Raw genomic sequence first — 14,254 nt, forward strand, 5'->3', positions numbered from 1 at the left:
TGACCCGTCCTGGATGTGAATGAATGAAATACTTTACAGAGTTGAATGTGCTGGCAACAAAATCACACAAAAATGAAAAAGTGTAATGATGTAAAATCCTTAAAACAAGCCCAAAGGAATCAGTGTTGCTTCCCAAGTGTGATTGACTAGGAGTTACATTGTGTTGTTTAAGCGTTCCCTTTATTTTTTGGAGCGGTATATATTGTTTATATTCTTCATTTCTCGATTATTTCAATTCTTATTTGCTTTTTTAATTTTTTTCCTAACGCATCTTAATCATATTTTGGCCCAGCGTGCTGTTGTTTTTCAAAATAATTGAATTTCATTGAAAGCCAATAGTGAGCATAGTGAAAATTATACACAAAAGCAAAACAAAAATCATCTAAAAGCATAAAACATTAGATTTGTGTCGAAAACATTGTTTGTGTTTCGCTTCGAAGACCCCGTGGATGAAGTGTGTTTCCAGTTTTTATTGAGATTCCCGTCCTGCTCCCGGTGACCTCACTGAACTGTTCAATCTGCTGGTTTTTGTGATCCAGCAAATCCTCCACACGCCGCTCGCGGCGTCCACTTAAGCGCACAACTGGACAAACACACGTGCGCGCAAAGAAAAACACATCAGCGTGCGGCGACAGCCGGATTTATCGGAGCCTCTGCTTCGTCCCGGGTCGGGTTTTACATTGTTTTCAGAGCGTAACATAAACCAAACGGGCAGCCGCGAACTCGGACGACCTGTTTTACGTCCCTGGAAAAAGAAAAACAAAAAAAGTGCAATTGATTATCTTGTCTGAGCTCATTTTACAACCTTGTTATTATTGTCATTTTATCGTTACGGGTGTTTTGCATCAACATGTTTGAAGCTAGTGGTAATTCAGCTACATGCTAGCTCCTCGAGTAAAGATCACCAATTATTTACATATATATATGTATAACACAATAATATAATACATTTAATATATATATGATGATTACAATATCATATCTTTATAGCGGAATTAGAACTTTTTTTGTCACTGACAGGCAATCGAGCGGCATTAGCGTTGTGAACGTCAAGAGTAAAGTAAATAAGATAAAATAAATGATAAAAAAAATAAATTAAAAAGAAAAAAGTGAGAAAAAAGAGAATTGCTAAGACACTTTATAGTTTCACTGAGATACTTTATAGTTTATAGTTTATTTTATTTCTAATTCTGCCTTGTCTTTTTATTATTTATTACTGTTATATTTTCTGTAACTCTGGCACAACAATTTCCTTCGGGATTAATAAAGTTGTTCTTATCTTATCTTATCTTATCTTATATAAATATAAATATATAAATTAAAATAAAAATTAAAGTATAAATTACTTTACAAAATTGTGCAATATATATTTTTTATTTTAGCATCACAAAATATTTTTCCAGTGAATGGTGTGTAATTCCCTTTATCTTTCTTTCACAAAAGCCGCCTCTTATCAAATATATATTTCTATTTTAACTTCATCTTGTTCCAAGAAAAAGCCCAAAATAAAACTCTTGATATATTTTTCCTTTTTTTCCTCACGCTCCTGGAGAACATCCACGGTTTCAGTTCATATTTAAAAAAAATAAAATCGCAAAAAGACATTAACTTTAAATTGTCAACAGGAAGAAACACAGCGCTGGATTCTGATCCTTTGTGTGCGGAGGGGGAGGATGGCTGATCGGATGACCAAACCAGCGTGTGTGTGTATGTGTGCGTGTGTGTGTGTGCGTGTGTGTGTGTGTGTGTGTGTAAGGCGAGGGCCCAGATGGATAATGGATGGGAAGTGTGTTTATGCTGCAAAATGCCGGTGGGAGCCAGAGGGTCAGAGGCGCAGCCGTCCAGCTGACACCAAATTAAATTACCCCGTAATTTCACATAACACAATTGTAAATGAATGCACAGACTAATTTCATGCAATTAATCTCGACATCAAAAGATGCGTTAATGTTATTTTCCCTCCAATATCCGCAGCAGAATGAGTCTGCATTAGCAGAGCGGCTCCTGCACCGCGCATTAATCAGGTTGGGCTCTAATCGTTCTCGGACAAAAGAAAAAAAAAAATTAAGATAAATTAAAAAATCAGTGTGTGATGTAAAATAAACGTGTTCGATAACATGGGAAATTACAAATGTAGTGGATACAAAGGGAAAAAAATGAAAAATAAAGATGCAAGACTCATCAGACATAATATATAATGAGGAGTATATAGTGAATCTGAGTTACAGTTGTTGGATAAAATAAAATAAAAATAAAATATAAAATAGAATGAATTAAGATGAGATATATTTTGTTGAGGGGAAATTCTTTTGTCACCGCAGGGCAACAATGACAGTATCAATAAATACGAGTATAAATATAAAGAAGACAATTAAAAGAAAATGAGAGAAATCCAGCAATAAATAGACAGCAGAGAAACAACAACAAGAAAAAGAATAAATAACAGAACGAGAAAAAAATATAAAAAAAAACATGATGTGAACCGACACCGACAAGGAAAAAAAATTAAACAGTTAAGGCAATAAAATGATAAAATTAAACAAAAACAAAACAAAAAACAAACCAAAAAAAAAATGTATTTTCATTTTCTGCAAAGTCCAAGTGAGAAATGCAACACACACACACACACACACACACACACACACTCACATAGCAATGGTGGAGAGGTCAGAGGTCGCACAGGAAAAACAAAAAAAAAAAAAAAAAAGGACATTGATAAATGAAGACAATGTAGTTCTTTGCTGTTTCCATGGTAACGCAGATTTGGAGTTGATTGATTTGTTGCTATATAACTATATATACGTGTGTGTATGTGTGTTTTTACATACATGTGTAATTTTGATATGCATGTATATATTTTTTCTGCTACAAATCTCAACATGTGAATATTTGCAATATAATTAGTCGAAACTAATGACGTTCAATTTGGAAAAATGATTCACAAATGGCACACAAATAAACAGGTATTACATAATTACAGGAATATAAGATCCTCTTAACGTCGCGACTGCAAGAAATGAGGAAAAACACATTTTCGACCGAAATATCCAGAGGGTTAAAACGTGTTGCCGGTTTTACGAGGCAACATTTCTTTCATTTCTGAGCGTCCGTTTCATTTTAACGTCTCCAAAATAACATCTTTGCTCTTTGTCTCGTGTTCCGAAAATCTGGTTTTTCGCGGCGGGGGGGCGGGGTGGGGGGGTGGGGGGGTCGGGGGTCACGCGAGTTCATCGAGGTCACGAGAATGCACGCCGAAAATTTCACCTGCGGGTGTTTCTGTCCACGTGCGCGCGCGCAGAAGCAATATCGCGTGATAGCATTCGGAGCTGTCGCTTCTGCATTAGCGCATTAGCATTTTGATCAATAGCCTTTTCCGGCTGCATTGATTGAATGATCCACGCCATTGATTGGCGATCGGGCACCCGCCCGCCTCAGCTGCTCGCCAAATGGCCGATTGATTCTCCCGTTTCGGGCCGCCGAGCGCAGCTCATGAGTTTCTGCAGCCGAGGGGACGCCGCCGCCGCGGCGTTCACACGGTATTGTCTTTTAGCTCGCCGCGTGAGAAAATCTACAGCTCGGTTTTATTTCACACAAAAATGCAGACGCCTTCAGCTGATCTCTGACCCGAGGGGAAGACAAGCTTCCGTCTAGAGTTTGTGGGAAAATGAGTGACAACCCGGACCGTCCAGCGCTCCTGAATTGGCGAAAAATGAACACATTTTTTAATTTGGCACTGTTTTAACCCTCTTATTATGTTAAGGGTCAATTTCACCCATTGAACCAATGGGTGAAATTGACCCTTAACATCATATGAGGGTTACAGAAGGCTGCGTTTTTACTGGAGTTCAAGCTGAGTTCATCCCGTCGTCCAGTTTTCAGTCCTAATTTGTGTTTTCAGTGGATTTCAAAGATTTTTAAGCGTCTTTGTGTACCTTGAAAAGCGCTATACAAATCTTATGTATTATTATTATTATTTAAACGATCATCACGGAGGTGCCGGCCTCTCCCAGGAGGTGCGAGCAATTTTTTTTAAACTCCATTTGGTTTGTAATTGCTGTCGTTTCTGGACGCACCGGCGTCTGTGTGCACAGATCTATGTAAATCTATGTAAATCTATGTAAATCTATGTGTACAGATATAACCCACACGTGTCCATGAATTAATATAAAAAACATATAAATATAAAATAAAATATAAATAAATATGAGAAAATAAATAAATCTATGTGTACATGTGTAGGCGGCACTTGTCAGAAAAAAATGTAAATTAAATAAAATAAAATATAAATAAATTAAATATAATAAAAAATAGTAAAAGTAAAGAAATTAATAACAACATCAACAATAATAATAATAATAATGACAATAACAACAACAACAATAATAATAATGATAATAATAATAGCAACAATATGTGGGTTATTCATCATAATAATATTATAATAGAAATTGCATTCATTATTATGAATATAAGTTAATCAGATTAATCATCTAAATGTATATTTAAATTATAAAATTTTAAATCATTTTTCAGAATAAAAACAACAAACTGAGCCACATATTGTATTTAGAGTTGATTTAGGAGAGGAAAAAAAGTCGTGCTGATTGAAAGTCATTAATCAGCTAAATTTATGACTAAATAAATGAATATATTATGTTAAAATTATAATTATTAAATAAATAACCAAAAACGGAGTCATGTTGAATCAAGATTTGATTTAGGCAAGAAAAAAACTGTCACTTGTCAAATAAATAAATACATACATAAATAATAATAATAATAATAAAAATAATAGAGTATTTGTTATTATAATCTACTTATTATAATAAATAATGTATTCATTTTTAAGAATAACAATGAATCAGATGAGTCATCTAAATTTATAAATAAATTATACATTTTCAAGACATTTTTCAGAACAAAAAACAAAACTAAGCCACATATTCTATTTGGAGTTGATTTAGGCAAGAAAAATGGTCAATTCTCAAATAAATACATACATACATTAATAATAATGATAATAATAATAATGTATTTATTATTGGTTTTATTATTATTATCATAATAATATTATAATAAATATTGCATTCATGTTTATGGATAAATATGAATCAGATTAATCATCTGAATTTCAACTTAATACATTAATATAAGAATATAAAATTCTAAAATTATAATAATAAGTTTTTCAGAAAAAATACTTAATTTAAGCAAGAAAAAAAGTGTCAAAAACTGACTCAGGCAACTATTTTAAGCAAAAATACAGAAAAAAAAACCACAACATCAAGACTCATGAAATCCACACGAATCTTCTATATTTGTGAGGCCCAAACCCAGGGAGGACCCCGTTATTTGGGAACATCTCGACCTTCTGGAAGGCGTCTCGGCTCCTCTGGCGCGTCGGACGGTGGAAACCGTCGAACCCCGAAGGCGTTTGTGCGCAAACCTTCATTCAGGCTTGTATTTTCCGCAGCGTTTGGTCGACAGCTGGCGAGGCGGCGGCGGCGGCGGTGAGACCCCACACACAGACCAAGGCCCGCCGGCGCCTCGGCCCGTCGGAGGTGTGTGAACACCTCCGGGGGTTTGGGGGGGATCAGAAAAGAAGAAGGGCTTGTGTTTGTTGTCGCCCGGCTTCCGTTTTAGCGGCGCGGAGAAAAGACTCGGACACGTCCGCTCGCAACTCGGGACGCCGACGTTTACGTTCAAGTTTCTGATCGGCTGTGGGCGGAGCTTCGTCCTCCTCGTGCTTTATACACATAAATATCACATAAATGTCACATAAATATCACGTGTAATCACGTGTAATAGAATTACAGTTCGGGCCAAATTTGGCCCGCGGGCCGGAGTTTGACACCTACGATGTATTTTGCGCATCGAATTCCAACGTGATTTTTGCCACGAGTGGGAGCTCACAAGCGGTCCTGGACGGCCAAATGTGTCCCATTAATGGCAATCAGACGTTCCGGTCACTTCCGCGGCATCGGGTGGATAAAATCAAGCACCCGGAAAAGAACCGGTGGCTCTCAGGAGGATCGAAAGGACCTGCGCCACAAATCCAGTCGCTCCGAAATATTCCTCCGTTAACTATCAGCTGGATTAGAAGAGCATGCACAGCAACTCAGGGTCAGGAGTGCCAAGAGGTGGCCGACGTTCTGCAGAGTCAATGGCTACAGACCTCCAAACTTCATGTGGCCTTCAGATCAGCAGAAGAACAGCGCAGAGAGCTTCACAGAATGACTTTCCATGGGTGAGCAGCTGCATCCAGGGTGCAATGCAAAGCATGGGATGCAATAAAGCACAAAGACACTGGACTCTAGAGCAAGAGCACCTCTTCATCTGGCCATCTGATGGACGAGTCTGGGTTTGGTGGTCACCAGGAGAACGAACGCTACTTGTCTGACCTCATGGTGCCAAAGGTGAAGTTTGGTGGAGAGGGGATCATGGCGCAGCCTTGTTTTTGGCCCCTGTAGTTCCAACGAAAGGAACTCTGAAAGCTTAAGCATACCCAGATATTTTGGACAAGGGCAAAAGTTTGGATCCGGACCCTTCCTTTCCAGCACGACTTCACCCGTGCACAAAGCAAGATCCATGAAGACATGGATGGACTGGACTGTCCTGCACAGTCCAGACCTCAACTCCATAGAACACCTTTGGGATGAATCGGAGACCGAGAGCCAACATCTCAAATGCGCTTCTGGAAGGATCCTCAAAAATTCCCATAAACACCCTCCTGAACCTTGTGGAGCTGAAGCTGTTCTGGACCCACGTCATGTTGAACCCTGTGGATGAGGAATGAGATGTCACTTCAGTTCCTGGTGAGCGAATCCGTTTGGCCATATAGTCATACATGTCTTGGACTTACATCGGGAGCCATAATGAAGCGCAAAAAGTTGCCAAAAAAAAAGTACAACCAGCGAATGTAAGCAAAGTTGTCTCCCTGGTGCAGATGGGAACCCCAACAGAAGAGTTTAGTCCAACTTTCCGAATCTGGAGCGAGGTTGTATTTCTGCACGACATCATCGGTTATCTAATGTCGCGACCAAGATTCAAGCGGAAATGTGAGGATTTTAAGTGATTTTAAGTAAATACTATGTATACACATGGCATATATTTACATTTAAATGTATTTTTATTTATTTATTTTATCTCTACCTTTTTTTTTTTTTTTTTTTTTTTGTTTTTGTTATTTGCTATTTTATTCCTTATTTTTTATGTAGAGTTCTCTTTTGATTTTTCCTCTTTATTCTGTGAGCAGGAGCTGCTTTCAACAAAAATCAATTTCCGTCATTGGGGATCAATAAAGTATTCTGATTCTGATTTGCTGCGGTGAGATTTGATCGGTAAACAAATTTTGCGGTAAACAAAGTCCTTTTTTTTTTAACCGGCTTGGCAGCAAAAATTAGGATAAGCGTAAAAAATAATGAAAAATTATATATTTCAACAAACAAACAAAAAAAGGGAAATTCTAAATAATGGATTAAATAATTAACAGAACTATACAAAAATAATAATATAAAAATATAATAAAAATATAATAAAAATAATAAAAAATAAATAAAAATTAATAAAAATAACAACATGTCGTTAGAGACTGATCATTCAAAATATTTTGATGTATATCATTTATAAATGACAAATACATATATTCATAAATTAACTCGTGTCCCGGTTTATTGTCACGCGGTGAAAAAAAATCGATAGCGTTTCCGACGATGCTTGATTTCGCGGCGCTGAATATTCCATGTTACGTAGCTGCGAAAAAAAAAAAAAAAAAAAAAAAAGGTCAAGCAAGCTGTGATTTCCCTTTTTTCGGCGGCGTTGTGATTTTCCAAGCCTCCGAGGTGGCAGATGGAGAGACGTTTGCATTCCTGAGCAGTTGGAGGGACGGAGCCGAGCCGCCAGATGCCCCGGCCTCTTTCTCAAAGCCTTCGCTGGGTCATTCGCAGGAATGGCGGCCGGCGCAGGACAAAGGCTGGAGGCCAAATCGTTTGGCCGTGCGAGGCCGGCAGCTGGCCGGAGACGACCAGGAAGTGGCTTCACTTCATTAAAGACCCAGCGGGAGGGCGGCGGAGCTTTTCGGGGCTCCGAGGCCTCTCGCTCCGTCAGACTCCTCTGCAGGACACACTCTCTGACGGACTCCCCTTCTGGGGTTCGTTTTTATTCATTTTCATTTTTTAAATTTCATTAGATTGTTTTTTTTTTTTTTTTTTTATTTCATCGCATTTTATTATTTAATTTAATTTTTTTTTTAATTCATCTGATCATTTGTTCATTTAGATTTTTTTTATATTTCAGGAGATTTTTTTAACATTTTCAGACAAACTCCGCCTCTGGGGTTTAATTTAATTTTTTTTTTAATTTTTCTTATTTCATTAGATTTTTTTTTTTTTTTACCTTATCACATTTTTTTATTTAATTTGATTTTTTGTATTCATTTAATAATTTGTTTATTTAGATTTTTTTATATTTCAAGAGATTTTTTTAACACTTTCAGATGGACTCTGCTTGTGGGACTTCATTTTGATTTTTTTAAAATTTTTTAAATTACATTAGATTGTTTTTTTTAATTTAATCACACTTTGTTATTTTTTAATTCATTTGATCATTTGTTTATTTAGATTTTTTTATATTTCATGAGATTTTTTTTAATAATAATTAGATTGCTTTTTGATTTAATCAGATTTGGTTATTCAATTATTTTTTTTATTGATTACAATTTTTTATTTCATTTTTGTTTTTTACCAAATCACATTTTTTTAATTAATTTGATTATTTTTTCGTTTGATCATTTATTTATTTAGATTTTTTTTATTTCATGAGATTTTTTAACACTTTCAGACAGACTCTGCTTCTGGGGCTTCATTTAGTTTTTTTGTTTTACTTTTTAAATTTCATTAGATTGTTTTTTTTTATTTAATCACATTTTATTATTTAATTTGATTTTTTTTTAATTCATTTGATCGTTTGTTTATTTAGATTTTTTTTATTTCATGAGATTTTTTAACACTTTCAGACGGATACAACTTCTGGGGCTTTATTTTTATTTTTTCATTTTTAATTTTATTAGATTGTTTTTTTTTTATTTAATCACATTTTATTATTTAATTGATTTTTTTTAATTCATTGGATCATTTGTTTATTCAGTTTTTTTTTTATGAGATTTTTTAACACTTTCAGATGGATACCACTTCTGGGGCTTCATTTAGGTTTTTTTATTTTTTTTGAATCTCATTAGATTGTTGTTTTTTTTTTTTTTACCTAATCGCTTTTTTTATTGATTTTTTTTATTTTTATTCATTTGATCATATTTTTATTTAGATTTTTTTATATTTCATGAGATTTTATAACACTTTCAGACAGACTCTGCTTCTGGGGCTTTATTTTGAGTTTTTTCTTTTTTTATTTCATTAGATTTTTTTTTTTTTACCCAATCCCATTTTATTATTTAATTTGATTTTTTTTTTGTATTCATTTGATCATATTTTTATTTAGATTTTTTTATATTTCATGAGATTTTTTAACACTTTCAGACAGACTCTGCTTCTGGGGCTTTATTTTGAGTTTTTTCTTTTTTTTATTTCATTAGATTTTTTTTTTTTTTTTACCCAATCACATTTTATTATTTAATTTGATTTTTTTTTATTCATTTGATCATTTGTTTATTTAGATTTTTTATATTTCAAAAGATTTTTCACACTCAGATATACTCCACTTCTGGGCTTCATTTTTATTTTTTATAGGTTTTTTTTTGTTGTTTTTTTTTACCTAATTACATTTTATTATTCAATTTCATTTTTTTATTTATTTATTTGATCATTTATTTATTTAGATTTTTCATATTTCATGAGATTCTTTTAAATAATTAGATTGCTTTTTGATTTAATCAGATTAGATTATTGAATTACATCTTTTTTTATTTCATTAGATTTTTTTCAAGAAGAATAGTTTTGTATTTAATTAGCTGTTTTATTTCAGTAGATTTTTTTTAATTAATTCAATTTTTTATTTCATTGGATTTTTTTTTTTATTATTTAGATCGGTTTTTAGTTCATTAGATTTTTTTTATTTCATTAGTTTTCTGATTTAATGAGAATAGTTTTGTATATAGTTTTTTTCCGATTTGATTTAATTAGATTATTTTGTAATAATACAAACCCTAACCCCCACCTCTCGCTCAGAGGTAGCAGACGTACTGCCGGCTAGAAAAGTCTGCAAAGAGTAATTATTGAAAGAATATGCAAATAAAAGATATAGATACAAATAAACTCTGTGTGTTGTAAACAACAGACTACAAAATGATATAGTAAATAAATGTAAATGTAAATAAATGTAAAGAGCAAAGCCTCGTGCAGGAACGGATCTGGGAATGAAACGTGTTGGCTGTAAAAATGAAATGATAAATAACATCTAAATCTAAATAACACAAATGTTTCAAAGCTCTTCAAATACAGCAGCTTCCGCACGACCCGAAAAATAAGAGGACAATCGTGTGTGTGTGTGTGTGTGTGTGTGTGTGTGTGTGTGTGTGTGTGTGTGTGTGTGTGCAGAATACTTTTCCTGTGTTTCTCCACACACTGAGATCAGACCGGAAATAACAAATAACTTCCACTCATGCATTGTTTTCAAACGTGTTTTCAAACCCGTTCACACACGCCGCAGCCGGTCACACACACACACACCGCAGCCGGTCACACACACACACACACCGCAGCCGGTCACACACACACACACCCGACTGGTCACACATACTGTCGCCGCTGGAGTTGCCGTCCATTCCTTGCTTTCTGCAAACCAGCAGAAAAGGGAATCAAACCGCCGTCAGTTTGAGGCCAAAAGGCAACCAAGGCGCCTCACACACACACACACACACACACACACACACACACACACACACACGCTTTGGCCTTTGGGCATCCGTCTAAGGGCCAATGGCTTCATGCCCCCCCGCCGGCCCTCGGCAGCATAAAAGCAAACACCTGTTAGAATCCTCTTAATCCTGGCCAGCGGCCCCAGACCCAGACCTGGACCCAGACCTGGACCTGGACCCAGACCTGGACCCAGATCTAGACCCAGACCTGGACCCAGACCCGGACCCAGACCTGGACCCAGATCTAGACCCACACCTGGACCCAGACCTGGACCCAGACCCGGACCCAGACCTGGACCCAGATCTAGACCCAGACCTGGACCCAGACCTGGACCCAGACCCAGACCTGGACCCAGACCCGGACCCAGACCTGGACCCAGATCTAGACCCACACCTGGACCAAGACCTGGACACAGACCTTGACCCAGACCCAGACCTGGACCAAGACCTGGACCCAGACCTGGACCCAGACCCAGACCTGGACCCAGACCCAGACCTGGACCCAGACCCAGACCCGGACCCAGACCTGGACCTAGACCTGGACCCAGATCTAGACCCAGACCTGGACCCAGACCTGGACCCAGACCCAGACCTGGACCCAGACCCAGACCCGGACCCAGACCTGGACCCAGATCTAGACCCAGACCCGGGGCTCCCGGGGCCCTCTGGGGTTTCCGGGGTTCCCGGGGACCCCGTCTCATCCACACAAGGACACCAGGCCCATATTAGACGCTCATCCACCCATCCCTTTACACACACACACACACACCCACACACACCTCCAATCGGCCCCTCTAACGAGTGTATCCACGGACCCCCTTAATCCCCGGCCCCTGTGGCCCCGAAAACCGAATCTCCATGCTCCCCCCCCCCCTCGCCGCCCCCCCGCCGCCACTGAAAGCCCATTGATTTGTTGATTTCTGCTCTTTGTCTTCGCTCGGCCGAGTGTTAACGGGCCGTCCCGGGTCGGAGGCCGACGCCCAGACTTTTGGCATCGGAGATTAGGGTCCCCGTCCGGGCATCTGCCGTCGGCCCCCCTCTTTCCGCCCCTCTTTCCATCCCCCTCTTTTTCCGTTTCCTCCGCTGCCGCGGCGCCGCCCGGTGGCCGTCCTGAGGCGCCGCCGCGGCGTCTGCAGGATTTATCGCTCGAAGTTCCGGAAATTTCTGCTTCTCCTGCAGACCTTCTCCCCCTCCGGGAAGTGTTGGCGTCTTCTCCTGGTGGTTGCGGTTGCAAAATCGATTCGTATCTTTCGCTCCTTTCTGGTGGAAAAGCGACCGGTTTTGTATTTAATTCGATTTTTTTTATATTTCATGAGATTCTTTTAAATAATTAGATTGCTTTTTGATTTAATCAGATTTGATTATTCAATCATTTTTTTTTTATTAATTACATTTTCTTTTTTTCTTTAGATTGTTTTTTTTAACCTAATCACATTTTATTATTTAATTTGATTTTTTTTTCTAAGTCATTTGATCATTTATTTATTTCGATTTTTTCTTTAATTAATAGTTTTGTATTTAATTCGATTTCTTTTTATATTTCATGAGATTCTTTTAAATAATTAGATTGCTTTTTGATTTAATCCCATTTTATTATTTAATTCAATGATGTTTTTTATTAATTACATTTTTTTTAATTTCATTTGATTGTTTTTTTTTACCTACTCACATTTTATTATTTAATTTGATTTTTTTTTTTTCTTCATTTGATCATTTGTTTATTTAGATTTTTTCATGAGATTTTTTTTAATAATGATTAGATTGCTTTTTGATTTAATCAGATTTGATTATTCAATTATTATTTTTATTAATTACATTTTTTTTTATTTCATTATTGTATTTTTTACCTAATCACATTTTATTATTTAAACACATTTTTTTAATCCATTTGATCATTTGTTTATTTAGATTTTTTATATTTCATGCGATTTTTTAACGCTTTCAGACAGACTCCGCTTCTTGGGCTTTAGTTCGATTTTTTCTTTTTTTTAATTTCATTATTGTTTTTTTTTTTTTTTTTTTTTTTTTTTACCTCTTCACATTTTATTATTTAATTTGATTTTTTTATTCATTTGATCATTTCTTTATTTAGATTTTTTATACTTCATGAGATTTTTCACACTTTCAGATAGACTCCACTTCTGGGGCTTCATTTTGAGTTTTTAAATTTTTTTTTATTTCATTAGATTGTTTTTTTTTTTTCACCTAATCATATTTTATTATTCAATTTGATTTATTTATTTATTTATTTGATCATTTATTTATTTAGATTTTTCATATTTCATGAGATTATTTTAAATAATTAGATTGCTTTTTGATTTAATCAGATTTGATTATTTATTTACATCCTTTTTTATTTCATTAGATTTTTTTCACGAAGAATAGTTTTGTATTTAATTAGCTGTTTTATTTCGGTAGATTTTTTTTAATTAATTCCAATCGGATTTTTTTATTTCATTAGTTTTCTGATTTAATGAGAATAGTTTTGTATTTAGTTTTTTTCCTGATTTGATTTGATTTGATTATTTTGTATTTAGATTTCTTTATAGAAATTCTTTTTTTTTTTGTAAAATTGAATTGATTCTTTTATCACCTCTCGCTCAGAGGTAGCAGACGTACTGCCGGTTAGAAAAGCCTGCAAAGAGTAATTATTGAAAGAATATGCAAATAAAAGATATAGATACAAATAAACTCTGTGCGACGTAAACAACAGACTACAAAATGATATAGTAAATAAATGTAAATGTAAATAAATGTAAAGAGCAAAGCCTCGAGCGGGGACGGATCTGGGAATAAAACGTGTTGGTCAACGTGAGTAAATAAGAAAAACATTTACTTTGTAATGAAAACTATTCCAAATAAATTGCATCGGAAACAAATCGTGAACATATCCCACACCTTTTTTTTTTTCGTTTTTAGCATTTTTTAGCAATTTTTACACACCAACGGAGATCCTTTTCTACATTTCCTACAGGTGCACTTGTGGCAAAAGCCACATTTTTGTGTCGAATGACTTCTGTTGCGACTCCGACGCACTCGGCATGTTGTTGTTTTACCTTCAGAAACCAATTTTCATTTCACGTAGCGCCTCTTTTCTCTCTTTTTCCTGCGCCATGTCCAGAATATATACTGCTCAAAAAAATAAAGGGAACACTTGAACAACACAATGTAACTCCAAGTCAATCCCACTTGTGTGAAATCATAGTGTCCACTCAGGAAGCAACACACATTCATTTGGACTTGTTTTAAGGACATTACATCAAAGTTGGATCAGCCTGGAGTTTGTTTTTACACTTTAATTTGGAGTGTGATTCCTAATCCAGACCTCCATGGGTTGATACAATTGATTTCCATGGATCATTTTGGTGTGATTTTGTTGTCAGCACA

The sequence above is a fragment of the Fistularia commersonii genome, chromosome 7 (genome assembly GCF_037954325.1).
Source record: "Fistularia commersonii isolate RoL2024-O1a breed Wild chromosome 7, RoL_Fcom_v1.0, whole genome shotgun sequence".
In the NCBI taxonomy this organism is placed as follows: Eukaryota; Metazoa; Chordata; class Actinopteri; order Syngnathiformes; family Fistulariidae; genus Fistularia; species Fistularia commersonii.